Here is a 27,649-nt window from a genome sequence, read left to right as displayed (position 1 = left end):
AAGAAAAAAGTACCTTCTAAATTTGCAGCAAGAGGCAGGAGCAATCTTAAAAAGGGGGTTTGAGAAGCCAGCAGCCCACCCTTAGGTGGTCTCGGGATCCCTTCCTGCCACAGTAGAAGCCTGAATTTTCAGATTTTCTCCAAGTGTAAAGATAAAAAAGTAAATGGACCAAAACAGTTCAAAATTAAGTTGATATTATTTAAACACTTCATTATATACTCTGGCTTCTCTTCTGATTGCATAAAAACCAAAGGGAAACTCTCTGCCTTTTAGAAATGAGTTTGTCCAAAGGAATTTCTAGCCTTGAATTTGTACCAAAAAAAAAAAAAAAAAAAAACCCTAAAAACATATGAGTGATCAGTTGGCCCTGCTGGGGTCTTTCTGGTTGGAAGATGAATAAGGAAAGGCACATCTGACATTTCATTTCACTGACATTTTATTTTGTTCTCAGTCTTTTTTCCTCTGTTTCCTCAAGTACATTTTCTGCTATGATGCTGCAAACGGGCACCAGCGTGAGTCAGACCCATTTAAGACTGTTGAGCCTCACAGGTTTAGCGATTTAATTACGTGTTTTGTGGGATTTGCCAGCAGCGTGCAATCTCCCTGCATGCGTCAGGTCCACACATGGCAGTGTCCCTTGTCTCTCTCTGGGTTTGTTTGGTGGTACATCAGGCCAGTCTCTGGAAGCCTGGAATTAAGGATGCAAGCATGTTCATGCGCGTGGTGTAGGATGGATGGGGAAGGCAATCGCAGGAGACCTTCCGCTCCCTCCTCCACCTGGGGCTGGGCCCTGAAAACGTGAGTGAGATACGGTGAGGGTTTGTTGTGTGTGTTTGTTTTGTGAACATGCTGATTAAGGGTCCTGGCCAATCATACAGAAAGAAACATCTGGCAGGCACTTGGAAATGTGGAATGGGTGTTCAGGGCAAAGGGCCATCCAGTTCACCAAGTCAACAGATGCTGATCTTCACAGCAGTCTCTGCAACAAGATGCTGTTCCAGATGCCAGAGAGATTGCAGGAAGCAAACAAGTGCTTGGGGCTCAGTTTCTAGAGGGGGAGGGACCCCTGCAGAGGGACCAAGGCATCTGTCAGCCATGAGGCGCTAAGAGGTAGGAGGAAGCGCATGCAGAGGGGCAGGGAGTCAGGAAAGGTGGAAGGCAGATGGGAAGAGCACTGGAACAGGGGGAGGGCCCGAGGCTGCTGGGGCGAGAGGGCTTAGAGCAAGGGCACCTGTGCTGCTGCGGTCCCAAGAGCGGTGGTGACCGGTGCACAGTGTCGTGATGATACTAAGAACTGCTGCATTGTAAACTTTAAAGTGGTGAATGTTATGGTATGTGAATTGTATCTCAACACAAAAAAGTGATTCATCACAAAATGGTTGAAAGCAGTTTAAAAATATTGAGTGATGTAAATTTAAAAATTAAAACCTCTTGATTCCTTCACCAACTACACCTTCCTGCTTTCCAAAGGGAAACCACGTTACCACTATGTAGAAACCTTCTAGGACCCAAGTATATCTGTATCTTTTTTTCTTTTTGGCAAAAACAGGATGAAACTTTAAGTGGTGTTTTGCAGCTCGCTTTGTTTATGGGGAGATAAACATTTCCATGTCAATTCAAGTGCCTTTGTTAAAGAAGTGCCTAGTATCCCCTTGTCTGGCAGTCCTCTCACTCACTTCGGCAGTCCTTTATCAATGGACACTTAAATGTTTCCAAAATTTTGTCATTAGACTCTGGACTGAACATGCTTGTGCTGGCATCTCTGTAACCTGATGCAAGCATCTGTGTTGCATGAATTCCTGGAAGTAAAACTGATGGGCCAAAGGACATGTGTGTTTTAGATCTTGATAAATATTGCCAAATGGCTTTCCAAAAACTGTTCCTAATGGACAGGGTCCCAGCGGTCAAGCAGGCGCCGTTTCCTCCTACCCTGCGGGCTAAAGTCTTCCTCCTGTGAAGATGTCTCCAAGACCACTTGATTGGGGGTGATGGAGAAGGCAGGGCGTGGGGAGGGGAGCCTCAGCCCATCATGGCTTGAGCTAGGATGGCTGTATTTTCATTTGGATATAAACTGTGATTCTGATAACAAGGTTTTTGATCAAAGAATCCTGCTTTAAAAAAAAAAAAAAACAGAAAAATAGGCCTGGCGCAGTGGCTCACCCCTGTAATCCCAGCACTTTGGGAGGCTGAGGAGGGTGGATCACCTGAGGTCAGGAGTTCAAGACCAACCTGGCCAACATGGTGAAACCCCATCTCTACTAAAAATACAAAAATTAGCCCAGTGTGGTGGTGCATGCCTGTAATCCTAGCTATACAGGAGGCTGAGGCAGAAGAATCGCTTGAACCTGGGAGGTGGAACTTGCAGTGAGCTGAGATCGTGCCATTGCAGTACAGCCTGGGCGACAGAGCGAGACTCCATCTAAAAAAGAAAAAAAATTTTTGAAAGTTTAAATAAGAAGAAGAAGAAGAAGAAAAAAAAAATAACATGTTTGGAAACCATTAACAGGTTCTTCTAAAGCCATGTTCCCTCTCCCTTCCAGAGTCCCATTTAACCCTGCTGTGGCCTCCAAATGGCACCCAATGAGCTTCACACCAGCGTTCACACCTGTGTAGCCCCATTTCACACCTAACAGAGAGGACCTGTGTTACCACAGGTAATGCAGAATGATGGTATTAAGGATATTGCAGCTTCCGCCTGGGGTCGTCTGATCTCCCATTCTCGAGTAAGATAGCACTGTGTCCTGAGGGCAAAGGGGCAGCCCTTTGAGATCCCAGGTGAGGCGGAGCCAGCCTGGAAGTCACCCTCAGGCCCTCAGCCTGACCCACACCATGCCTGTGGTCTCCTGGCAGACCCTGAGCCAGCACCACCCCACTGAGGTGCTCCTGAATCCCAGCCCACAGAAACTGTGTGAGATAACCTGTGTTGATTGTTGTCTAAGCTGTAAAGGTTGGGTGAGCGTTATGCAACAATGGATAACAGTAGACCTGGACTTGTGTGGTTTGGGGTCCTAGATGCTAAAAATCTGGTTTTATACTTGGATTTAAACCCACCTCTGCCTCTGCCCCGTCGGAGGTACTTGGCATTTCCTCCCGGGTTAGGACATCCAGCCCCAGGCATCTCCTCTCATGACCTCTACCAAAGTGGTGACAGTTCAGATGAAGGTCCTTGGTATGGACAGGAGTTGTGAGGGAGGACAGAGTGACTCGGTGATTGAATACTAAACCCAAATTTAAGATAAACTTGGGTCATTTGGTCCTATAATCTTTGAAAAAGCAATTATGTATAACGGCAGAAGGTTTCAGCTGGATGTCAGATTATACGGATCTGAGAGTCAGTAGGAGGCAAGAAGAGTGGGAACTATTCCTTTCAATGTGATGGTGGGAAGCGAAAACAGAGGGCTCTTTTCTATTGTTTCTTGGTTGGGTTGTCTATTAAGGCATGGAGAGGTGAGCTTGTGTTGTGGGACTAAAAAAAGGGATTCGTAGGAGGAGATTAAAAATGCAATCGAGAGAGGGTTGTGGGTGGAGAGGGGTGCAGAAAGACCGGGGTCAACTTGACTCCTGTGGTTTCCCTGAACTCTGCCTCATTCTGGAGAGAACTGGGGATAACTGGCGTCTCAGTGGGACTGTGGAGTCCACAGGTGCGGAACGAGGCGCTTGTCCAGCTGAGGTGGGTCTTCCTGGAGTTGGAAGCATGGATGTGCAGGAACCCCGGGAACCCCTGTCACGAAGGCTGGCAATTCCACCTGAGAGCCAACTCGAGAAGTGGCCATCAGAAACCTGTGATGATGAGCCCGGGGCTCTCCTTTTGCCTGGTGCACCCCAAATGTGGGGACTGTACTTGGCACACACACAATGGGCATTTAATGCACATTGAATAAATGACGTTTGAATGCGGTCTCTCAGAGTTGGTGATTACCGAAGTCAGAATGGAGGGAGGTCAAGGGGCCGTGGCGTGAGGAAGGGAGGAAGGAAGAACCTCGTGGCAATGGCCAAACTGGGAATCCAGAGGTAAACTGATCCAGCATGGGGGAGGGAGGCTTAGGATCTGGAGATGATGTAATAAGAGTAGCAGGGCCTGACAGGGAGGCAGCAGGAATGTGGCTGGAGGAGCCTCCAGGAGCCGTCTGCCAGGGTCGTGAGAATCCATGGGCTGGGGCCAGGGAGAGGAGAGGTTGAGGCTGGGACCACGGTGTCCTCTTCTTAATCAAAAGCTGATGCATTTTGTTTCCTCTTGAAGGCCTCCTTGTTCACAACAGTCAGGGCTTTGTGCTTCTCTCTGAAATAAAACTTTTATCTTAAAAAAAGAAAAGAAAATGTATCCAATATAGTATATCATAATCACAGTATTGGGAACTTTCCCGACTCTGGTGGGAAGGAGGAGGAAGTCGTGGGCTCACTGGGGCACGGGAAAAAATACCAGAGAAGTCCACTCCTAATTTTATTTCTCTCCTCTTCTGCGTTTCTGCTGTAATGGATTGAAAATACACAGGAAATGTAATGCAAAACTTGGCTTTGATTTTTTTTCCCCCCACCTAACCCTGTAAAGGTTTGGAAAGACTTGATTACGTGGCAGGGAAAGTAAAAATGCGGATGAAATTCCCTGACGCTCAGGCCACATGACCAGGTGATAAGGCCTTCTGAGACTACCAGCAGCTGCTGCTGGCTCAGGTGCGGCCTGTGTGGGAGGACTCGTGTCTCGGTGGTTACAGAGAAGCTGCTTTCCACTGTGTGAACCCGGACTGAATCACAGGCCGCTTGTTGTTCTCCCTCGGCCTTGGAGGGCTTGGGACGTTCCTGTTGCCCAACACCCTGGTGAGCTGAGAACATTCTGTAGATTAATGAGGTTCTCTCCTCCGGCTTAGCAGGTCTGTTCTAGCCATTTGACCAAACGTGCTCTGATATTTTCTACCAGCCTTAGAACGACAGACTGCAGATGTGGGCACATAAATGTCTGAGAGGGGCACACAGATACTGTGGGAGCAGTGGGTCTGGCTTAGCTATTGGGAGATCTCGGTCGTCCACATGGCGCTAGGTAGAAAGAATGCCCTGACGTGAAAGTGACAGGCAGCTCGGCAATTTCTTTATGGCCTGAACTTGAGTGCGGCCTGTGCTAGAGAAAATAGACGGTGCTTCTCAAAAACAAAAGCTAGCAGCCTGCGAGGAGCGCTGTGCCTGCGAGTTCCTGGGAACAGGAGGGGGCTGTTCCTCCGCCCCTGGCTCCAGTTTCACCCAAGTCACTTCACAGCAGTTGGAAGGAGGTCACCAATTGTGAGTGTGGGGCGGGGGGCGGGGAGGGAGAGGAAGTGAGATGAAAAGGGAAGGCCCCGTTCAGCTGGGAGAGGAGCTCGCGGGCTTTCCCGCGGGCCGGCCTGAAGTGGAAGGGCCCGGGGCTGCCTGCCACCCTCGGATGCCACGCAGGTGCTGGGAGGGCCCCCCGTCCGTGGGCTCAGGGACGTGTTCGCACCGACAGGCGAACTTAACAGGCACAGAATGGAAAGCACCTTGGGGAAGAAGCTGTCTCGCCATCTCAGGAGGCAGGCCGGGCCTGCAGACCGCCAGCCCCTCCCCGGCGCTCACTGCAGCTCCCCGCCGCCCCCCACGTGCTGGGGAGCGGGTCCGGTTCCCCACCAGTTTGCTTCTGGTCTTTGTGTTTGCTCTGGGGCCAGGCGCGCCCTCTGCTGCAGGCCTGGGCTCCTGTTTGGAGTTCTCCTTTCATTTATTGCTAAATTGTCTTGAAAGGCAGTGGCCACACCAACAGAGGTCGTCCGGCCTTCTTTCCACGAAACGAAGCGCCCAAGTGAAAACGCATGTACCCGCGGCAGCTTCTCGGCGGCGGGCTTCCTGGGACGGAAGACACAGGCTCGCCCCAGGGAGACGGAAGCAGGGGATCGGCTGGAACTCAGCTCGCCTCCTCCTTTCTCAGCAGGGCAGAGAATCATGGGCTTGTGCTGACGAAAGCTCCAGAAAATGGACTCATTTAACCTTTCCAAAGATGTTATCCAAGCTGCAAAATCTTGGCAACCTGAAGACCTTTTAAGTCGATATACCAAAGAGCTTTAGTCGGGATTGAATGCAAAATGCCAAAATTTCACTTTTAAAATCGTCGTAACATCTAAATACAACCTAAGCACACTTGTAAACTGATGCCGAACAGGCACTTTGAGAGCCCTCCCTGCACCCCTTCCTCGCCCCCTCCTTTGTGCAAATGCTGTTTGCCCAGAACTTCAGCCACTGAAAATCCTGGGAACTTTCTCTTCCTGGCTGGCAACCTAGCAGTTTGGACTCCCAGAGGAGGTTTTGAAATCACTGAGGGATTTAAGCCTCTCTGTGTCATCATAGAAAAGCCAACACCCTCCCAGTTGAAGGTGGCCCCAAAGATGCGGGCCTGGGACCCAGGACTTCTGCGGGAGAGTGGAGGCCTGGGTGCCCCCCGCCTTGCCCTGCACATGGTAGGTGCTCAATAATTACATACTAAATATTCACACAAAGCAGTGATCCTGCCGAAGAGATCCACTGCAATGCACCTGGCTTCCTAGAAGCAGTAAATGAAAAGCTTTTCTATTTTTTAAAACAGAGAAGAGATTAATGAAGCCCTGACGTAGAGACGGAGAGCTCAACAGAATCAAGACGTGCGCAGAAGCAATTTGCTTCTGAAACTCTAAACACGGGTGCTTTAGTACTTCCTGACACTCCTCAGCAGCAAGCAAATAAATATTTACATGTGGAAGGAAACTGTCCTTTGAAATGTAGGTTGTTCTATTCAGAAGAGAAATACGGCAAGGTTCCACTGCTTTAGTGGCAACACGCGTTATTTATGTTTTCCAGTTTGAAAATCATGCGCTTTCTATTAGGACCCTTACGTGGTAAACACCGATTCCCACATGAAGCGAATTAGTCTGGCAACCCTCCCCCACCCCACTCTTGCTGGTTCAGGGACAACAGCATAAGCTCTGACCAATCACCGTTTGTTTTATGCTTTGATTACCTGGTGAGCTAAAAGCAATGATAGTAAAAGCCTGGACCTGCCATGTATTCAGTCTGTTATTTGTTACTCTCCCCTTTCTTCCATTTATGAGTTTGTTCCCAAAAGATTTTTTTTTTTAAACTTCTGACTCGAGTAACTTTTCCTCTGATCTGATCTGATGTCAAATTAGTGGGTGGCAGGAGAAAGCAGGCCACATGATATCATCGTTTCCTATTCAAACAGATGGCTTTTTTTTTTTCAATAAAATACTCTGACTGCAAGGCTATGAGTGTGCAGATAATTGTGCTGCTTACTCCGATTGGAGGTGTCTCCAGGGAGTTTCCACACGCAGGAAGCTTTCCTGTTCTGAGGTTTTGGAAGAACACTTTCAGCAGGATTTCGGGTCACTGAAATGAAAGTGAACTATGCTCTGTACAAATGCATCATGTTTAATTCAAGAGAAATTCATTCATTTCTTTGTTCTATAAATATTTACTGGCAGCCCGTTTTGTATAGGAGGCTGCCACCTCCCAAAAGCCCCCCGCTCCTCGAGTGGGTTAAGCCTGATACCCCTTGTCAACAGATGTGCCCAGAGGCCTGGGGTGCCCAACACAGGCTCGTTCAGGTACGACAAGATAACAGGGCATGCCTGGTCCTAGAGTTCAAGGGCTTGTCTTATTTTATGTTAAAAATCAGACGCTTAACTGCTTGTTTAATCTAGATGTTAACACTCAACCTACAGCTACCTGAAATATGTGAGTGGTGTTTAATAGATGATAAAGATCATATATTGCTCTCATGGAAAGAATGCAGAAATATAGGTGTCCCTTGTAGTCTTTAGTGTGTCCCCATAATCAATGTCCCCAGCTCATTAATGGAAAGGTCCCCTCCTCCTCCTTCCCCATCGCTGCCCTCATTCCTATAATGTAAACAGCCACCAATGGCTCCTATTTCTTTGTTCAAACAAACAATAGCCTTTATAACGAGGAAGAAAATTAGTATCAGGTGAAAGCCTCACTTCAGGGTGCTTATGGCTTTTTCTTTTTTCCAGAATAACAGAGCACGCCAGTGATCATAAGAAGAAAAATTCACACTTAAAGTTTGGAAAGCAACAGGACAAAGGTCTGTCTTCAGTGGTGCGTAGACATGCTCGTGATTGAACTGGAAATAGTTCTCTTTCCTTCTCTCTGCCTTCCTAACTGGGGAGACAGGCTGCTCAGAGGCCTGGAGCCAGAACACGCACCCCGGCTTTGGTAGGGCCGGCTTGCTTGGTTAGAATCGAAGGAAAAGCCTTGTTATTTGGGAAGCTGGGCGTCCTCACCAAATTAGGGGATTTAATTTGCAAATATCCAAGGAGTACTTTGAAATGAAAGACGAACTAAAATCTGCTCCAAGGCCCTTGATTTTTCACCAGTGTAGGAGGATTCTCTTGCTGCTGGACATACGTGAAAAGCACCGTCTGATTTAAACGCAAGAGACAGAGGAGAGATTTTATAAACATTTTCTACTATTCCATGAAATCCATTCCATTCAGGGCTAGAATTCAAGAAATAATCCATGGGCGAGTATGTCCGATGGTAAACCCACACGATTATATTGTTATCCTTTTGTACATTTTTAAATTTTTTTATTATTTGATATTATCACAAAAATCGCTGGAACAGGACCCATGAGCTGTTCCTTCACTGCCTAGTGTTTTCAGAGGCTGAGAGAAGCATTAAGCTCCAATTGAATACATGATTTCCAATGATTCCATTAATTTTTCGGGTTTGTGGTAGGATTTGATTTACTTATTTTGGACTTTAACACACCAATAAAAAATAAATACCAAGAAATAGTAAAATTTGTTGCTTCAAAATAACCCTGAAAATATAGAGATTAGTGAAATTAAGCAAATTCAAATAGAGAAATGATTATCGTTCATTTCCTTAAGGCACAGAAATTAAGACTAGGTTTGAGAACCTTCATTTTTTAAAAACTGGACGATACTGGCTAAGTGAGGACTGGGCGGTCATACTCCACACACGCCCTGTGTGCTTGAAGTGAAGAGAGGACCGCACTGAAATGAGATGAGCTGGAAGGAGGTGCAGCAGTGAAGGAAATCCTTCTGTTGGGAGAATTCATGTTTTAGCATAATCCTTTCAATAGGACCCAGCAGTGATGTGAGGAGCGGCTCTGGGGCTGATTTAGATTCAGACAGTCTATCACAGGCTGTGTGGTTGCATCCCTTTGGGCCAGTCTCATTTTAGGTCCAAATATGCAGGAGTGGGGCTCTGGCTTCCAGATGTTTCAGGCTGCAAAAGGCTGGGGCCACCATCTTTAGAGAAAATCCATTAGTTTGATTTTCTTGGGGACCAGGAAGAAAACCAAGAACACTCAATGGACTGTGGGACTCAAAGAGTCCACAGGAGGCATTTGTAAGGGGCAAACCTGCATGTGCCCAGTAATTTTTGAAGCTCACAGTAGAAGTGGAGAAGCAGTGATGGGCCCCACAGAACCAGGGGCTTGGGAATGATGGAAAAGGAAAAAAATGATTGAAGGACAGCTGGAAGAAAAAGGGAAGCTTCCTTTTAACTGGATGCTGGGTCTCAACCTTGAATAGTTCCAGGCCTTCGGAAGCCTTTTCTCAGGGGGCATGGCCTGGGGACTCCCTGCTTGCGCTGCTGAACTTGCAGGGAAGGAGAAATGGGCAAGGCCAGAGGCGACCATCAGGTGCTCCGTAGGCACAGAGGCAGAACTCAAGGTTTAGCTTTACCTTAAGAGGGTGACTGCAAAGTGTGCTCCCTGGACCAGGGGCATTGGCCTCACCTGGGAGCTTGCTAAAACTCCAAGTTGCTCTCACCCAGACTGAATCCAAAATGCTGGGTACAGCCCAGCAATCTCGGCTTTCACACTTTCTCCAGGTGATTCTGGTGCAAGCTAACCTTTAAAAAGTCCTGGGTACCATTCCCAGAGGCTGTGATTAAGTTGGTCTAGGGCTGTGGCCTAGACCTGGGGGTTTTGGAAGCCCACAGGTGATTCTGATGTGTGGCCATGGTTGGCAGGCTGTTCGTAGTGCTGTCCAGAGGTCCTGCTGTGGGATGGAAAGGGTCTGTATCTGCACTGGCCAATGTGGGGGCCAGCCCTGTGGCTGCTGAGCACTTGGCCCCTGGCTAGTGCGACTGAGAAGCTGAATTTTTCATTTCATTTACTGTTGATTAAGTTTAAATAGCTAAATGTGGCTAGTGGCTGCCTTATTGGATAGCAGAGTTCTAGAGCCACAGATAAATGTAATACTGTCCCATTAGTTGATTTAAAAATCCAATGCCTCTGTAATCCCAGCACTTTAGGAGGCCAAGGTGGACGGATCACAAGGTCAAGAGATCAAGACCATCCTGGCCAACATGGTGAAACCCCTTCTCTACTAAAAATACAAAAGTTAGCTGGGCGTGGTGGCAGGCACTTGTACTCGCAGCTACTCGGGAGGCTGAGGCAGGAGAATCACTTGAACCCGGGAGGCGGAGCTTGCAGTGAGCCAAGATCACATCACTGACTCCATCCTGGTGACAGAGGGAGATTTCGTCTAAAAAAAAAAAAAAAACGCCTCACAGAGTTAAATATTTAAGTTGATAAGAAAAATGGTAGTCAAGAGTCTTGGAGGATTATTTTAAAATCCACTTTTGGTGATAAATAGATAAAAACAGTGTAGTAGAGCCCAGAAGTTCCTTCTGATTTCTAGCTGTTGGAGCTGACTTCCTCAATTTTACTTGCAGGAGAACTGCTTCCTAAAGGGCACCTTACCCAGCCATTCCTGCATGCAAGTGTGTATGAGAATTGGAGGGGGCATTAGATGAAAATCCAATTCCTGGTCTCTATCCCAGATGTTCCTATCCAATAGGTCTGGGTTGGGGCCTTGGAAACTGCATTTTTGGCAAACCCCCTATTGATTTGGACGCACAAGTTTCAAGGAACAGGCGCTAAGGATCACTGATTTAGAATCTGTCCATCCAGGAAAGCCAGAGTCACCACACTTGAGTACAGTGGGTTTTGATGTAGGAAAGGTCTTTATAATTCTTTCATGAATTCACCAAACTTTAAAAGCCATACTATTTTCAAGACTGTGCTAAGCTGGGGGAGAAATTGGTGAACAGAATTCAGTGCCTCCCTTTAACTAATAACATAAATACACTTCCTGTTGCTGTGTAGTTAATATTCGCAGCTGCTGAAGGTGCTGCAATTCACCGGGTGATCGCTGAAAACTCCAATCAGTGCCTGACTTATGTTCCTTTCCACACTGCACAGGAAGGGCCTTTTTGGGTAGTGGCTACAGCTGTTAACTGTTTGTGGGCTCAGCCTTCACATGCTATGTTACAGAAAGCCTTTACCCTAATCCTAAATGCTGCTTCTTTTATTAATGTATTATTCAAACTGAAATACTTTTGAAAGTAAATGGGGACAAAATTAAAAATTCTTTCAGGACAGCAAGATTGTCTGGGACACACTGGGAGGTACTGTCAGCCTAATTAGGCACCATTATTACTGGGGGAATAAGAATTATGAGGTCACACAGCTAGGAAGGGGCCGAGGCCCCTGCATAGGTCTGTCTGATTCTATCCTGGGTTGAATTCTGTGCCCCAAAATTCATGTCTACCCAGAACCTCATAATTTGACCTTATTTTGAAATACGGTCTTTGAAGATGTAATTAATTAAGATGAGGTCATATTGTCAACTGCCTGGCTAAGTATTGAAGGTGTGTCCCAACCTGCACAGGGTCCATTGGCAAAACCTGGAAGACTTACCGGTTCCATGTAGTTAAGGAAATCTCTAATTATTAGCTGACTTCTAAGCTAACTAAGGACAGACTTCAGTGGCTATACATGACAAAGAATAGAGACTTTACAGAATTAGTTCAGAAAAGGCACTAAAGAAACAGTTAGCTATACCTATAACAAACAACAACAAATCCTCAAGAAGGGAAAAATATTTCCAAAATTGTCACATTATATTATTTAAAATACCTAGTTTTAAATACAAAATTATGAAACATGCAAAGATACAAGAAAATATTACTCATTCATGAGATAGGAACTGTCTCTGAGGAAGCTTAGACATTGGGATTACTCAACAAAAACTTTGAATCAGCTGTTTTAAATATATTCAAAGAACTAAAGAAAACCATGTCTAAAGGTCCAAGGAAGGGATGATAATGCTGTTTCAAGAAACAGAGAATATTAAAAATGACATTTAAATTATAAAGAATCAAATAGAAATTCTGGAGTTAAAAAGTACAATAATGGAAATACAAAATTTGCCAAAAGAAAGTCTTAACAGCATACTTGAACAAGAAAAGCAGATTTGAAGATAAGTCAATGGAGGTTACATAACCAGAAGAAAAGAAATTAAAGAATAAAGAAAAGACATGAAGCCTCAGAGACCTGTGTGACATTAACCATAACAATATATGCATAATGGGAATCCAAGAAAGAGGAGACAGAAAGAGGCAGAAAGAATATTGGAATAAATAATGACCAAAATCTTCCTAAACCTGTTGAAAGACATAAATCTACACATCCAAGAAGTTTGATAAACTCCAAGTAGAATAAACTCAAAGAGATCTGCATCAAGACACATCATAATTAAACTTTCAAAAGATAAAGACAAAGAGAGAATCTGGAAAGCAGCAAGAGAGAAGCAACTCCTCATGTATAAGCAATTCTCAATAAGATTTACAGCTCATTTCTCATAAGAAGGGAAGCCTTCAGGATAAGATGAAGATATCCTAGACAATAAATTGAATCCACACAAAGAATAAAAGAACACTGATAAAGGTACCTACAAAAGTAAACATATAGGACAGTTATTAATGTAATTTTTATTTGTAACTTCTCTTTTTTCTTTATTTTGTATTTCAATATATTTTTGGGGAACAGGTGGTGTTTGGTTACATGAATAAGTTAATCAGTGGTGATTTCTGATATTTTCATGCATCCATCACCCAAGCAGCATACACTGTACCCAATGTGTAGTGTTTTACCCATCACCCCCTCCCACCCTTTCCCCTGAGTCCCCAAAGTCCATTGTATTATTCTTTTTTTTTTTTTTTGGTACTTTAAGTTGTGGGATACATGTGCAGAACGTGCAGGTTTGTTACATAGGTATACATGTGCCATGGTGGTTTGCTGCACCCACCAACCCGTCATCTAGGTTTTAGGCTCCACATGCATTAGGTATTTCTCCTAAAGTTGTCCCTCCCCTAGCCCCCACCCCCTGACAGGCCCTAGTGTGTGATGTTCCCCTCCCTGTATCCATGTGTCCTCATTATTCAGCTCCCACTTATAAGTGAGAACATGCAGTGTTTGGTTTTCTGTTCCTGTGTTAGTTCGCTGGGAATGATGGTTTCCAGCTTCATCCATGTCCCTGCAAAGGACATGAATTCATTCTTTTTTTTATGGCTGCATAGTATTCCATGGTGTATATGTGCCATTGTATTATTCTTATGCCTTTGCATCCTCATAGCTTAGCTCCCACTTATGAGTGAGAACATACCATGTTTGGTTTTCCATTTCTGAGATACTTCACTTAGAATAATGGTCTCCAATTCTATCCAAGTTGCTGTGAATGCCATTATTTAATTCCTTTTTATGGCTGAGTAGTATTCCATGGGTGGGGGTGTGTGTGTGTGTGTGTGTGTGTGTGTGTGTGTGTGTGTGTATCCATAAGAATATGGAACCAGTCCACATGTCCATCAATCAACAAATGGATGAGGATAATGCCTTCCAGCTCCATCCATGTCCGTGCAAAGGACGTTATCTCATTCCTTTTTATGGTTGCTTAGTATTCCATGGTGTATATGTACCATGTTTCCTTTATCCAGTCTATCATTAATGGACATTTGGATAGACTCCATGTATAAAAGACACTTTTAATTCAAAGACGTAAGTAGGTTGAAAGTCAAAGAATGGAAAAAAATATTCCTTGCAAATGGTAACCAAAAGAGAACTGGAGAGCTATACTAACACTCGGCAAAAAAGACTTTATGACAAGAATTGTTATAAGAAATAAAAGGGTCACTCCATTAAGAAGATATGACAATTAGGAACATATATGCACCTACAAACAGAGCTTCCAAAATATGTAAAGTTATGAGATAATTGAAAAGAGAGAGTTCAACAATAATATTTATTTGAAGATTTTAATATACTCCTTTCAATAATGGATAGAACAACTAAACAGAAGATCATCAAGGAAACAGAAGACTTGAAAAAATTACAAACCTACTAGACTTAATAGACATTTATAGGACACTCCACCTAACGACAGCAGAATGCCCATTCTTCTCAATTACACATGGAACATTCTCCAGGATAGACCATATGTTATGACATAAGTCTCTATAAACTCACATCATACAATCTTCTCCAACGCAATGGAATAAAACTAGAAATCAATAATAGAAGAAAAACTGGAAAATTCACAATATATGGAAATTAAACAACACACCTAAACAATCAATGGATCAAAGAAATCCCAAAGGAAATTACAGAATATTTGGAGATTTATGAAAGCAAAAACACAAAATACCAAAACCATGGGAAGCAGTGCTTAGAGAAAAATTTATAGTTGTAAAGTTCTGCTTTTGAAAAGAATAAATATCTCAAATCAATAACCTAGCTTTATACGTTAAGGAACTAGAAAAAGAAGAGCAGGCAGGGCATGGTGGCTCAGGCCTGTAATCCCAGCACTTTGGGAGGGTGAGGCAGGCAGATCACAAGGAGGTGGAGGTTGCAGTGAGCCGAGATGGCGCCATGGCACTCCAGCCTAGGCGACAGAGCTGAGACTCTGTCTCAAAAAACAAACAAAAAGGCCAGTCGCGGTGGCTTACGCCTGTAATCCCAGCACTTTGGGAGGCCGAGGTGTGTGGATCACGAGGTCAAGAGATCGAGACCGTCCTGGCTAACATGGTGAAACCCCATCTCTACTAAAAAACAGACCAAAAAAATACCTGGGCATGGTGTTGGGCGCCTGTGGTCCCAGCTACTGGGGAGGCTGAGACAGGAGAATGGCGTGAACCCGGGAGGCAGAGCTTGCAGTGAGCTGAGATCACGCCACTACACTCCAGCCTGGGTGATAAGAGCAAGACTCCGTCTCAAATAAATAAATAAAAATAAAAATAAAGGAAAAGAAGAGCAAACTGAAACCCAAAACAAGCAAAAGGAAGTAAATAATAAAGATTAGACTAGTGATAACAAAATAGACAGTAGAAAAACAATAGAGAAACGAAGTGAAACCAAAAATTGGCTCTTTGAAAAAAAAATCTACAAAATTGACAAACCTTTAGCTAGTCTGACTAAGAAAACAATGAGAAGATTCAAATAACTAAAATTAGGAATGGAAGCAGGGACACTGCTACCAACTTCATAGAAAAAAAAAAGAATAAGACTATAATAATTGTATGCTACTAGGATTTGGATATGGTTTGTTCTTACCAAAACTTATGATGAAATTTCATTCCCAATATGGCAGTGTTGAGAGCTGAGGTCTAGTGAAAAATGTCTGAGTCATGGGGGTGGGTCCCTCATTAACACATTAATACCATCTTGTGGGAGTAAGTTCTCACTCTCATGGGACACTGTGAGTCCTGATTTCAGCAGCAGCTGTTCCAGATGTGCTCTCCTTATTAACATGCAGCTATTATTCTGGATGTTTCTGTATGGATAGTTTTAGATAAGATTAGCATTTAAATTGGTGGACTTTCAGGAAAGCAAATTGCCTTCTGTAATGTGGGTGGATCTCATCTAATCAGTTGAAGGACTGAATAAAACAGCCTAACCTGTCCAGAGCAAAAAGGAATTCTGTGGTAGACAGTCTTCAGACTTGAACTGCAGTCTTGGCTCTTCCTTAGCTCTCCAGCCTGCCAGTCCACCTGCAGATTTTGGACTAGCCAACCTCCACAACTGCATGAGCCAATTCCTTAAAATAAGTCTCTTTATGGATACACTACATATACACATCCTACTATTTCTCTTTCTCTGGAGAACTCTGACTAACACCATCTTCTACAGACAGGACCAACAAGCTCTCAGATTTACGAAGAATTAATATTTGGGAAGCCCTCGTGTATATAGACTTCAGACCATTTGAGGTGTTGACTGAAAGCAAAATAAACATAATAATAAAAAGAAGTCTTAAATATTAGCTTTGGCCTCATGAACAGCTGCAGAAATCCAGACTGTATCCTCTCCTAATACTTCCTTCCTGCTGTGTCATGTATATATTTATGAGTTAATTAATTTTCCTTTGACTCCTCTCTCTTCTCTCTCACTATTATATATACGGTTTGTTTACAGTTAACGATAATTTAGTTCATAGGTTTCAGAATAACACAACTACAGTGCAAGTGGAACTTGAGAATGAATGAACATCCGGGATTGAGGATGGATGCAGTCAGTAACTATTGTCACCCACTGGTGAGGGAGTGAGTACATTTTTTGTTTGAAATAAGGAGAATGGCATTGTCTCAAACAGATCCAGTTTGTTACTGTTGTTATGGGTGGAAATGAATGTCAGGAAAGAAAATTATATATGTAAATCTAGAGAGTCAGATGAATAGATTTCAAAGGGTGTTTGTCATTCCTTTGTATTCTGGCAGACTCCCCAGGGTGTGTATCAGTGGACGGAGTGCTGGGTCTTCCCCTACCAAAGCTGAAATGCAAGTAAATCCTCGCTCTCCCTGCTCCTTGGTGGTCTGAACTCAGGAGCCGGACCTGTCCTTACCCTACAGGATGCTCCCACATGGATCTTTGACTCATCCACAGCAAAGTGATTCTTTGAATCCATTTACAGTGACTGTATTGTCCAATACTAGAACCCTGGCCAAACTTTTCATGCAAAGAGAGAGCTGTGCTGCTTCCTGCTTCTTGACCTTCCAGAATTTCTGGAGTTCTTAGCAGCCTTCTGAGTTCTTAGTGCTGTGACCCTCGTCCCATTCAGTGTCCTACCAAGGAATGTTTTGTACTTAAGATGGTCAGAGGCAGTTGTTTTGGTTGCAACAAGAACCCTGACCAGTACAATGGTTTTGCACCACAGATTCAAGACCCAAGGCAGGAAGTACCAATGCTCTGGTGCATGGGCTGAGACCATGAGAGGAAGCTGCAGAGCAAAGGCCCATGTGCTTTCTGTGGCTAATCCAGTGTCCTACCTCCTAAGACACAACAAAAAGAAGTTTGGTGTTGGCCTATTGTATCAGGAGCAAAGAAGGAGGTTAAAATGTTTTTCTAGGATGTTCTCTGTAAAACCTTCCTGATGCAAAACACTTCTTTCTAAAGAGTTGGGATAGGCTGTTTAACCCCTAGCATCCCAGATTCTTCCGTAGACAAAGACTGTGTCCTGTGGTTCTGTTGCTGTGGGTACCTACTCCAGGCCTTACCCCTGGATGGTAAAAAGCTGTCAGGTGTTGACAGAAGAATTAGCACATAATAAAGTGCCCCCCACTCAAGTAGTATTGGAAGAGTTTAAAGAGAATGGTAATAATAAGAGCACCTTGGAAGAAAAAATCAAACAAGCATCTGCCATTGCATTCTATGCTGAAATTAGATCAAATTTTATTTTTAACACAAACCTTTATGCTCGTTTAGGACTAAAAGACACACAGTGCCAACAGGTACTAACCTAGTTCAGGAATTTTACCTGCTCACCAGAATGTCTAAAACGTATTGTCCCACAAGTAAAGATTTTGCCCTATTGTGTTTGTTTGTTTGTTTGTTTTGAGACGGAGTCCCGCTCTGTCGCCCAGGCTGGAGTGCAGTGGCCGGATCTCGGCTCACTGCAAGCTCCGCCTCCCGGGTTCACGCCATTCTCCTGCTTCCGCCTCCGGAGTAGCTGGGATTACAGGCGCCCACCACGCCCGGCTAGTTTTTTGTAGAGATGGGGTTTCACCGTGTTAGCCAGGATGGTCTCGATCTCCTGACCTCGTGATCCGCCTGTCTCAGCCTCCCAAAGTGCTGGGATTACAGGCTTGAGCCACAGCGCCCGGCCGCCCTATTGTTTTAAAACACCATTCATTCCCATGATAGAAAACAGTGCAAAGCATAGGATGTGTTTGGTGGAGATAAAAAATCCTTGAATGAATTTAGATGGTGATAGTGATGATAATGATGATGGATGCATTAAAGACTCTAGCCGGGAGCGGTGGCTCACACCTGTAATCCCAGCACTTTGGGAGGCCAAAGTGGGCAGATCACCTGAGGTCAGGAGTTCCACACCAGCCTGGCCAACATGGCGAAATCCCCCCTCTACTAAAAATACAAAAATTAGCTGGGTGTAGTGGCCGGCACCTGTAATCCCAGCTACTTGGGAGGCTGAGGCAGGATAATTGCTTCTTTTCTTTGAAACAGGGTCTTGCTCTGTTGCCCAGGCTGGAGTGCAGTGGTACAAACACGGCTCACTGCAGTCTCAACCTCCCGGGCTCAAGCAGTCCTCCCACCTCAGCCTCCCTAGTAGCTGGGATTATAGGTGCACATCACCACATGTGGCAAATTTTTTTTTCATTTTTTTGTATAGATGAAGTCTTGCCATGTTACCCAGGCTAAGGTTCTTATATATTAAGTGACTTTGATTGTAGATAATAGATTTAGAACCAAAATATGGATCTCTTGCCTCTCTAGTCAGTGCTTCTTGTACTGGAATGGATCTCTAGACTTGGTGTAATACCTCCTCTCAGTAGAGTGTATCGAAGGAGAAGAGAGGGCAGAGTAGGGGTAGTAGGGTGGGCTGGCCATTTTCTTGTGAGTTGAAAGGCTTAGACTCAGACCCTGTTGGCACTAAGTCTCTTGTGATTTTTAAATAAGTCTCCCGCTGCCTCAGTTCCTTTCTGTAAATCAGAGCAGAAGGGAAATTGTAGGATACTCTCCTAATATGATCTCGTGTTCTAGGAAAGTCGTATGAAGGAGGAGGTGAAAGTAGATCATCTATTTTATTTCGTATGATTTTACCAACACATCTGTTGAAATTTTTTTTTTTTTTTTTTTTTTTTTTTTTTGAGACGGAGTCTCGCTCTGTCGCCCAGGCTGGAGTGCAGTGGCGTGATCTCGGCTCACTGCAAGCTCCGCCTCCCGGGTTCACGCCATTCTCCTGCCTCAGCCTCCCGAGTAGCTGGGACTACAGGCGCCCACAACCGCGCCCGGCTAATTTTTTGTATTTTTAGTAGAGACGGGGTTTCACCGTGGTCTCGATCTCCTGACCTTGTGATCCGCCCGCCTCGGCCTCCCAAAGTGCTGGGATTACAGGCGTGAGCCACCGCGCCCGGCCTGTTGAAATTTTTTTAAAACGTCATCACTCTGGTTCACATTTGCTTTTTTACGACACATATTTGAGAATTCAGCCACTGGGCTTATTTATACTCATTATTATTCTAGGATAATCTTTGGGGTTTGAAATCACTTATAATCCCATAACACAAAACTGTGGCGAACATGTCCTCTGACCCACACGAATTATTTTCTATAAAAATGGAAGTCATGGATAGCCCTAATTAAATCCCTGCTTAGCAGGTGCAAGTGCTCAGGACAGCTCTCTACATGATCCATAGAAACAAATCAAGGTTTGTAGTTGGAGAACCACTAAAAGCAAGCCAATGAGCATTCCTGTGGCTTGTAAACACAAAAGAAAATATTAAAAAGCACACATGAGATACAAAGTATACTATTACAAGCAGGCCCGAGTCAGCCACTCAGCACAGGCCTTAGAGCTGTGTCAGTATTGCTGAAGACCCTAAGGACTGGGCCTTCCTGACACCATTTCTTCTCCTTCCTCCCAGAGCCACCATCGTCTAATGTTGTGTTCATAATTGACTTAATTTCCTTCCTCATTTTCCTATGTAACTATGTATCCTTAAAGCATATGTTGCTAAATCTTGCATATATTTGAGGTTTCTATTTAAGATAAGTGGCATTATATTGTAGATAATCCAGTTTTGGGATCAAGTTTACATTTGGGAAGTCATCCATGGGTGTTGACATTTTCAGCTGAATGTCATTCATTTTCACTATCCTATAGAATTCCATTACATGAAGATCCCATGATGTATTTACTCATAGGAGGATTTTTTTCTTTTAATTACACAATTATATTATCTTAATATTATACACACATAACAGTTATCATACACTATTACCCAAAAGTTGTCAACATTCTGTGAATATAGGCTCCAATACATAGAAGATTGAGCTGTGAACTCGTTAATTTTCTATATAGTTTCTTTGGAAACCAAAGATTTCAAAGCCAGAGTTTTTGCCAATCTCCTCTTTCTGCTTCATTAGGCCTGCCTTTCACGGTAACCTGTTCCTCAAATAATATTTCTCCCAACTGTGACACCAACTAGATGTCAAAGCCTCAGTGATATCCGTTGATGTCAAAACATCAATTTATGTCAAATATAATTTAACCTAAAGCCAAGTTTCCTTTATTGGAATGATAATGTCATTTATCAAATGTCTTCTCTTTCACTTTCCCTGATTTTAGTTACTAAAACAACACCCCACTTCAATGTGTTCATTTGTAAAATAGCAATGCCATTACTAACTTGTGTCTGTTACAGGGAGTATCCTATGAAGATGGTCTCAAAGCACTTTGAGATGAACAGAATGTTCTATAAATGGGAATTGAAAATAATCAAGACATTCATGGATCCAAACAGGCCACAGAAATACCATAGCAACAAATGAACAATAATTGCTGCATTATGGGCTCTTTCCCCAGCTGCACTCATGCAATCAAAGCTCTGCTGCGTCTTCAGAAGGAGCCCAGGTCAGGTCTGGCTGCCATCACCCATGAGGAAGACGTGCGGAGCCAGACAGATGCCTGGAGGAAAGGTGGGTGTGTGCTGTCCTGCCCCATCCTCTCTGTTTCCCTCCCACGTGTTTGCAGAGACGTCCTCAGCGTGGAACCAGGGCCCTTGACAGAGACATTGTCATTCCGGACACCCCACACCCAAGCCAGTTCATCCAAGTCACCCGATAATGATGTGCTCTGAAGAAACTACCTGTTGCAGCAAACTCCTTACCTTACTGGACGTGTCGCGATAGCCAGCGCAGGATGAGGCCGTGGGAGGATCTTAATGACACAGTCCACCCTGCAAACCAAGGTCAACAAGGCGGCAGGTATGGCCACGGCCCCTCACCGTGGACTCTGTACGAGCCAATACACGGTGTGCTGTTCCCCAGTTATTTCTGAATACAGCCACAGGGAGATGTGAACCAGCCCCACTTCCCTAGGGCACACAGAGGCTAGAAAGGATCCACAGGACCTGTTCAACTTGCCAATGATCCCAAACTCCTGATCCAGGCAGATCACTAAGACAGAGAAATACTCCCTTTTCTAGGAATGCCCTCTGGCCTCACCCTGCTCAATGATGTGTCCACTAGCTCGACACACCCCGGTTAGTGGGGGCATCTTCTCCAGCGGTGGGGGGGACTGCAGTGGGGGCAGCTGCGGAGATGGCAGAATCTATCCTGCGGGATTCTGGAATGTCGTATCCCCTCTGGAAGAGACACAAGGAGTGAGGGCGACACTGGGAAGGGTGTGGGAGGGAGAGCCTTCCTTACTGCCTGGCGTCCCTCAGGGGCCAGTGACCAACCTTAGTAGCCACCTCTGTGCATTCAACTGCTTCCTCTCTCCTGAGGCAGCCAGAGCCTGAATCTCTCAGCAAGGCATTAAGAAAGGCTTTAATAATTGATTTAATTAAAGTCTAAAAATTATAGAACCAGCTCCTATGCGTTGAGTGATTTCAGAGCTCTCCTTTTCTTTGCCGTCTTCGAAGGGTAATCTGGATGCTGGAGGGTTGCTCTCTGGCTTGACAAACTCAGTTTGTTTCCATAGTTACAAAACACTTGTGCTCTTCCCGACCCACAATCCATCAGGAGGGGTACACTGGCTGCCTGGTAACTACGAGATCATTTCCTGAATTGGCAGACCTCTTTAACACTGTCTAAACATTAGAAAGGTGGGTGACCACACCTGTTTTGTGCACTCCCTGACAATCTCATTTTGATTTAAGTATTTTGTAGGAAGCAAAGTAAAGACGATTTGCACTACAAATTACAAATATTTATATCTAATCCCCCAATAAATGGGAATTTCAAGGGAAAAGGCGGGAACTTGAAAGAGCGCGAGCAGTCGCTGCCGTGCCCCAAGGAGTTTGCTCTCGCCCGGGCTGACTCCATGAGTCCAGCTCTCTCCTTGGAGAAAGCACGCTGTCGGGGAAGCCGAATGCCACGGTAGTCAAGAGCCAGGCAGCAGATCTGAGAGACCTGGACATACATCTTTTTCTTTTTTCTTTTTTTTAGACAAAGTCTCGCTCTTGTCACCCAGGCTAGAGTGCAGTGGCGTGATCTCGGCTCACTCGCAGCCTCTACCTCCTGAGTTCAAGCTATTTTCCTGCCTCAGTCTCCTGAGTAGCTGGGATTACAGGCATGTGTGCCACCACGCCCGGCTAATTTTTGTACTTTTTGTAGAGACGGAGTTTGCCATGTTGGCCAGGCTGGTCTGGAACTCCTGACCTCAGATGATCCGCCCACCTGGGCCTCCCAAAGTGCTGGGATTACAGGTGTGAGCCACAGCGCCTGGCCACGTAAATCTTTTTCTCACTACATGTGGATAATTTATTCTCTCTTAACTGTATTAATAGTTCCCTTATCTTTGAAAGAAGTAACTCATGGCTTTGTTGAGAGGATTAAATAAGTGAAGGATTTAGTACAAGTATGTATTTTACACTCTATAAGTGATCATTGCTATTTTGCCCTATTGTTTCAAAACACCATTCCCGTGGTACAAAACAGTGCGAAGTATAGGACATGTTCAGTGGAGATAAAGAATCCTTGAATGAATTTAGATGGTGGTGATGATGATAATGACGATGGATGTATTAAAGAGTAGCCAGGCACGGTGGCTCACACCTATAATCCCAGCACTTTGGGAGGCCGGGGTGGGTGGATCACTGAAGTCAGGAGTTCCAGACCAGCCTAGCCAACATGGTGAAGCCCCCTCTCTACTAAAAATACAAAAATTATCAGGGTGTGTTGGCGAGCACCTGTCATCCCGGCTACTTGGGAGGCTGAGGCAGGAGAATTGCTTGAATCTGGGAAGTGGAGGTTACAGTGAGCTGAGATCCCACCAGTGCACTCCCACCTGGGCAACAGAGTGAGACTGTCTAAAATTAAATTAAATTAAATTAAAAGTCTAGAGCCTTTCACGTAACTGTGGTTGCATTTGCTCCACTTCACATAAGAGGCTGTTTAGCATGTGATTACAAGTGGCCCTCAGGCCAGAGTGTATGAGTTCAAGTCTTGTCATTATTTCACACTAGATGTGTAATCTTAGGTAACCTCCGCAGAGTTTATTATACTTGCGTAGGTTTCCTTATCAGTAAAATGGAAATAATAATATAAATCTCATTGCACTGGTAAGAGGATTAAGTGCACTCAGATTTCTAAAGGGCTTAGACCAGTGCCTGCTATTTAAGGAACAGACTCCACCACGCGGAATGAGTTGGACACGCTGTGACACGCACAAACCTCTCAGTCTGCTGTGTGAGCTCTTTCTCTCCTGCCACCTTGGATGAAATCTTCTGCTGGTCCTCATAACTTTCACGGCCACTCCTGAATTGTGCAAAGTCCTCTGGTCACTTATTGAAGTAGTAAAGACCTCATCTCAGACACTAACGTGCCTGGCCCCACACGAGAAAGGACTAAACTTCATCGCATGTTTCTCTTCCTCCAGTTTATGCTGACCTAAGGGTACATGTGAATTTGTACCTTTTGCTAAGAAGGTTGGCGGAGGGACAAGAGTCATGGAATTGAATTTTTACCACTTCCTTTAAAAGTCCCTCGTAGGCCCTGCACCTTGCGTGGAATGTGGTTGTAGCTGACACTCATTATCTTGAGGCCTGGGCTGAAACGGGGGGAAAAAGAATCCCATTCCCCAAACCCCAGCTTCATGAAGGAATCATTGAAAAATAAAAATTGTGTGTATTTATGGTGTACAGTATGATACTGTGACATATGTGTACACTGTGAAAGGGCTCGATGAAGCAAATTAACTCATATATCACCATATATATCCACACACATATATCTTACTATACACACACACAGATGAAAACATTGAAGATCCACTCTCTTAGCGATGCTCAAGTACACGATACATCACCATCACCTGTGGTCACTGTGCTGCGCACTATAGAGCTTCCAAACTGCCTAACGGACGTTTGTGCCCTTTTACCAACATCTCCCCAGCCAACCAGCCCTCACCATTCTACTCTCTGCTATGAGTTCTGCTATTTTAGTTTTCACACATAAGTGAGATCATGCTGAATTTGTCTTTCTGTGCCTGGCTTCTCTCACTTAGCATAATGGCTTCCAGGTTTTTCCATATTATCACAAATGACAGGATGTTCTATTTTTTTAAGGCCGAATAGTGTTTCATTGTATATGTGTATATATAAGTCTGTATATACACATACATACCACGTTTTCTTTCTTTTTTTTTTTTTGAGACAGGGTCTCATTCTGTTGCCCAAGTTGGAGTACAGTGGCTCAATCTCGGCTCATTGCAACCTCCGCCTCCCAGTCTCAAGCAATCCTCCCACCTCAGCCTCCCCAGTAGCTGGGACTGCAGGCATGCAGCACCACACTTGGCTACTTTTTAAAAATATTTTGTCGAGACCAGCCCTCACCATATTTCCCAGGTTGGTCTCAAACTCCTGGGCTCAAGCTATTCTCCTTGGCCTCCCAAAGTTCTGGGATTATAGGCATTAGCCACCACGTGGGGCTATACCACATTTTTCTTATCCTTTGAATCATAGATGGACTTTTAGATGAATTCCAAGTCTTGGCTGTTGTGAAGACTGCCACAGTGAACACGGGTGTGCACACATCTCTTCGACATACTGATTTCACTTTCTTTACATATACACCCAGAACTGGGATTGCTGGGCCATAATGGTAGCCCTATTTTTACTTTAGGTTAGTTTTTTTTTTTTCCACCCAGGCTGGAGTGCAATGGCATGATCATGGCTCACTGCAGCCACAATCTCCTGGGTTCAGCCTCCCAGGTAGCTAGGACTACAGTGTGTGCCACCACACCCGGCTAATTTTTTAAAATTTTGTAACGACAAGGTCTCACTATATTGCCCAAGCTGGTCTCAGACTCCTGGGCTCAAGCAGTCCTCCCACCTTGGCCTCCCAAAGTGCTGAGATTACAGGCGTGAGCTACCACACCAGGCCTATTTTTAGTTTTTTTGAGGAAACTTCATCTGTGTTCTATAATGGCAATACTAATTTACCTTCTCAACAACAGTGTACAGGGGCTCCCTTTTCTCCATATCCTTACGAATAGTTATCTTTTTTTTTTTTTTAATAATAGCCATGCTGACAGGTGTGAGATGATACCTCATTGTGGTTTTTATTTGCATTTCCCGACTGATTAGTGAGGCTGAACATTTTTTTCATATACCTTTTGGCCATTTGTATGTCTTCTTTTGAGAATGTCTATTCAGGTCCCTAGCTAATATTAAAATCTGGTTATTTGTTTTCCTTTAGTGGAGTTGAGTTTGTTTGTTAATTAATTAATTAATTTATTTATTTATTTTAGTTATTTTTTCGAGATGGAGTCTCGCTCTGTTGCCCAGGCTGGAGTGCAGCGGCGCGATCTCGGCTCACTGCAAGCTCCACCTCCCAGGTTCACGCCATTCTCCTGCCTCGGCCTCTCAAGTAGCTGGGACCAGGCGCCTGCCACCATGCCCAGCTAATTTTTTGTATTTTTAGTAGAGATGGGGTTTCACCGTGTTAGCCAGGATGGTCTTGATCTCCTGACCTCATGATCCACCCTCTTCGGCCTCCCAAAGTGCTGGGATTGCAGGCGTGAGCTACCGTGCCCAGCCTTGAGTTTCTTAAATAGTTTGGATATTAACCTCTTATTAGACGTATAATTTTCAAATATTTTCTCCTGTTTTGTAAGTTGTCTCTTCGTTCTGCTGCTTGTTTTCTTGTTGTGGAGAAGGGTTTTGAGTTTGATGCACTCCCCTTTGTCTACTTTTGGTTTTGTTGTCTTTGCTTTTAGGTCATAGCCAAAAAAGAAAAATCCCATTTGTAATACTTATATATGTAAAACAAATGTGACATTATTACTCTCAAAATGACAAATCTTAAATGATACATTCTCAGTTTCAGTCACGTATTGGGAGTCGAATCTAATGTAGCCTACACAAATACTAATTTTCAGTTACCATATATACATTCATACCTGTTCTAATACTGGGTTACAAGATTTAGCAAAAAAAAAACGTGAGAAACGTAGTTACATTTGAATACCAAATAAACACAAGTAATTTTTATATGAATCAATCCTCTGCCATACATGGGGCATACTTACACTAAAAATGTATTCACGGCCGGGCGCGGTGGCTCAAGCCTGTAATCCCAGCACTTTGGGAGGCCGAGACGGGCGGATCACGAGGTCAGGAGATTGAGACCATCTTGGCTAACACGGTGAAACCTCTTCTCTACTAAAAAATACAAAAAACTAGCCGGGTGAGGTGGTGGATGCCTGTAGTCCCAGCTACTCGGGAGGCTGAGGCAGGAGAATGGCGTAAACCCGGGAGGCGGAGCTTGCAGTGAGCTGAGATCCGGCCACTGCACTCCAGCCTGGGCGACAGAGCCAGACTCCGTCTCAAAAAAAAAAAAAAAAAAAAAAGTATTCACTGTTCATCTGAAATTTAAATGTAACGATGTTTTATATTTTGTCTGGAAACTTCCAATAATTCTTTTATTGGAGGTAGCTTGGGTTTTCAAGCCTAGATCAAGTAGAGCATTTTGGTTACAAATAACAGATGACACGTCTCATAATCGATGAGTAATTGGCATTATCCCACAGAATAAGAAATTGAAAAGAGGGTGGTTCCCGTGTTGGTGAAACACGTTCCTGGTCATCCCTTTTACAGTTTTCTCAGTTTCCATCACAGGTCAGATGCAGCCCCAACATCGCGTCCTCTCACAGGACATCTTAATGGGTGCGACCGAACCCTGGGCCGTCCTTTTGTAATTAAAGGAAGAGGTGTTTGAGACCCGTGGGAAATGGACTGGCCTCCTCTCCTAGGGTTGGCTGCTGCTTGTTGGGAATGTGGATAAGGCACTTAGGGTCCTCGCCCCACAACAGAGAGACGTTCAGTTGCCCCTGGAGGCTGTCCAGGGAGATGCTGAGTTGGTGCTGGCTCAGTAGTTCTGGTGGGTGGTGGCTGGAGGCCCAGGCCTGGAGGACCTGCCCGGTGAGGAGATATGGGAACGGGCACCCACATAACAATCTGGCCACTTTTCCATAGGGCTGCTGTGCTATGCCAGGGTCCACTCCAGTCTCTAGTCACCTCGGATTTTCCAGAACCAGGACGTGTCACTAGGGAAGGCTGAGAAACAGCAAAGATGCAGCCTGTCCCTCCCTCTGGGAGCTTGGTCCCAGGGAGGAAAGGAATTGCTGCCTGGTCAAAGACATCTGTGGGAAGCGGCTGGAGACCCCAGTTGAGAAGCCCAGCCCAGCAGGAAGGAATGGGATCAGGACCGGCTTAAAAAAGCAGAGTCTGGCCACGTTCTGGCAGAGCGGCTGTGCTGTGTGGGGTCCACTTCACTCTCCTGTCGCCTCAGATACTCCGAAGTCCA

The 27,649-nt window shown here is 44.6% G+C and overlaps 2 long non-coding RNA genes across 8 annotated transcripts; one reads left to right on the top strand and one right to left on the bottom strand.

Annotated features, from left to right (window-relative positions):
- Positions 1-413: 413 nt before the first annotated feature.
- LOC139360160 (uncharacterized) lies at positions 414-21,710 on the bottom strand. The gene is made up of 5 exons (XR_011617345.1): positions 21,580-21,710; positions 21,344-21,483; positions 21,007-21,075; positions 2,346-2,419; positions 414-688 (listed from the first exon to the last, which is right to left on the bottom strand). It is a non-coding gene; the product is annotated as an uncharacterized lncRNA (long non-coding RNA).
- On the top strand, positions 2,485-22,877 carry LOC105489303 (uncharacterized). Of its 7 annotated transcripts, none has more exons than XR_011617341.1 (4): positions 2,497-5,271; positions 8,019-8,089; positions 16,310-16,422; positions 20,542-22,877. It is a non-coding gene; the product is annotated as an uncharacterized lncRNA (long non-coding RNA). The 7 variants fall into 7 exon arrangements; XR_011617339.1 differs by having other exon boundaries at positions 2,498-5,271; positions 8,019-8,103; XR_011617340.1 differs by lacking the exon at positions 20,542-22,877 and having other exon boundaries at positions 2,485-5,271; positions 16,310-20,535.
- Positions 22,878-27,649: the final 4,772 nt, after the last annotated feature.

This window comes from Macaca nemestrina, chromosome 19, assembly GCF_043159975.1.
Source record: "Macaca nemestrina isolate mMacNem1 chromosome 19, mMacNem.hap1, whole genome shotgun sequence".
In the NCBI taxonomy this organism is placed as follows: Eukaryota; Metazoa; Chordata; class Mammalia; order Primates; family Cercopithecidae; genus Macaca; species Macaca nemestrina.
The sequence above is the reverse complement of the archived record's forward strand: the minus strand, read 5'-3'. Positions and strand labels throughout refer to the sequence as shown.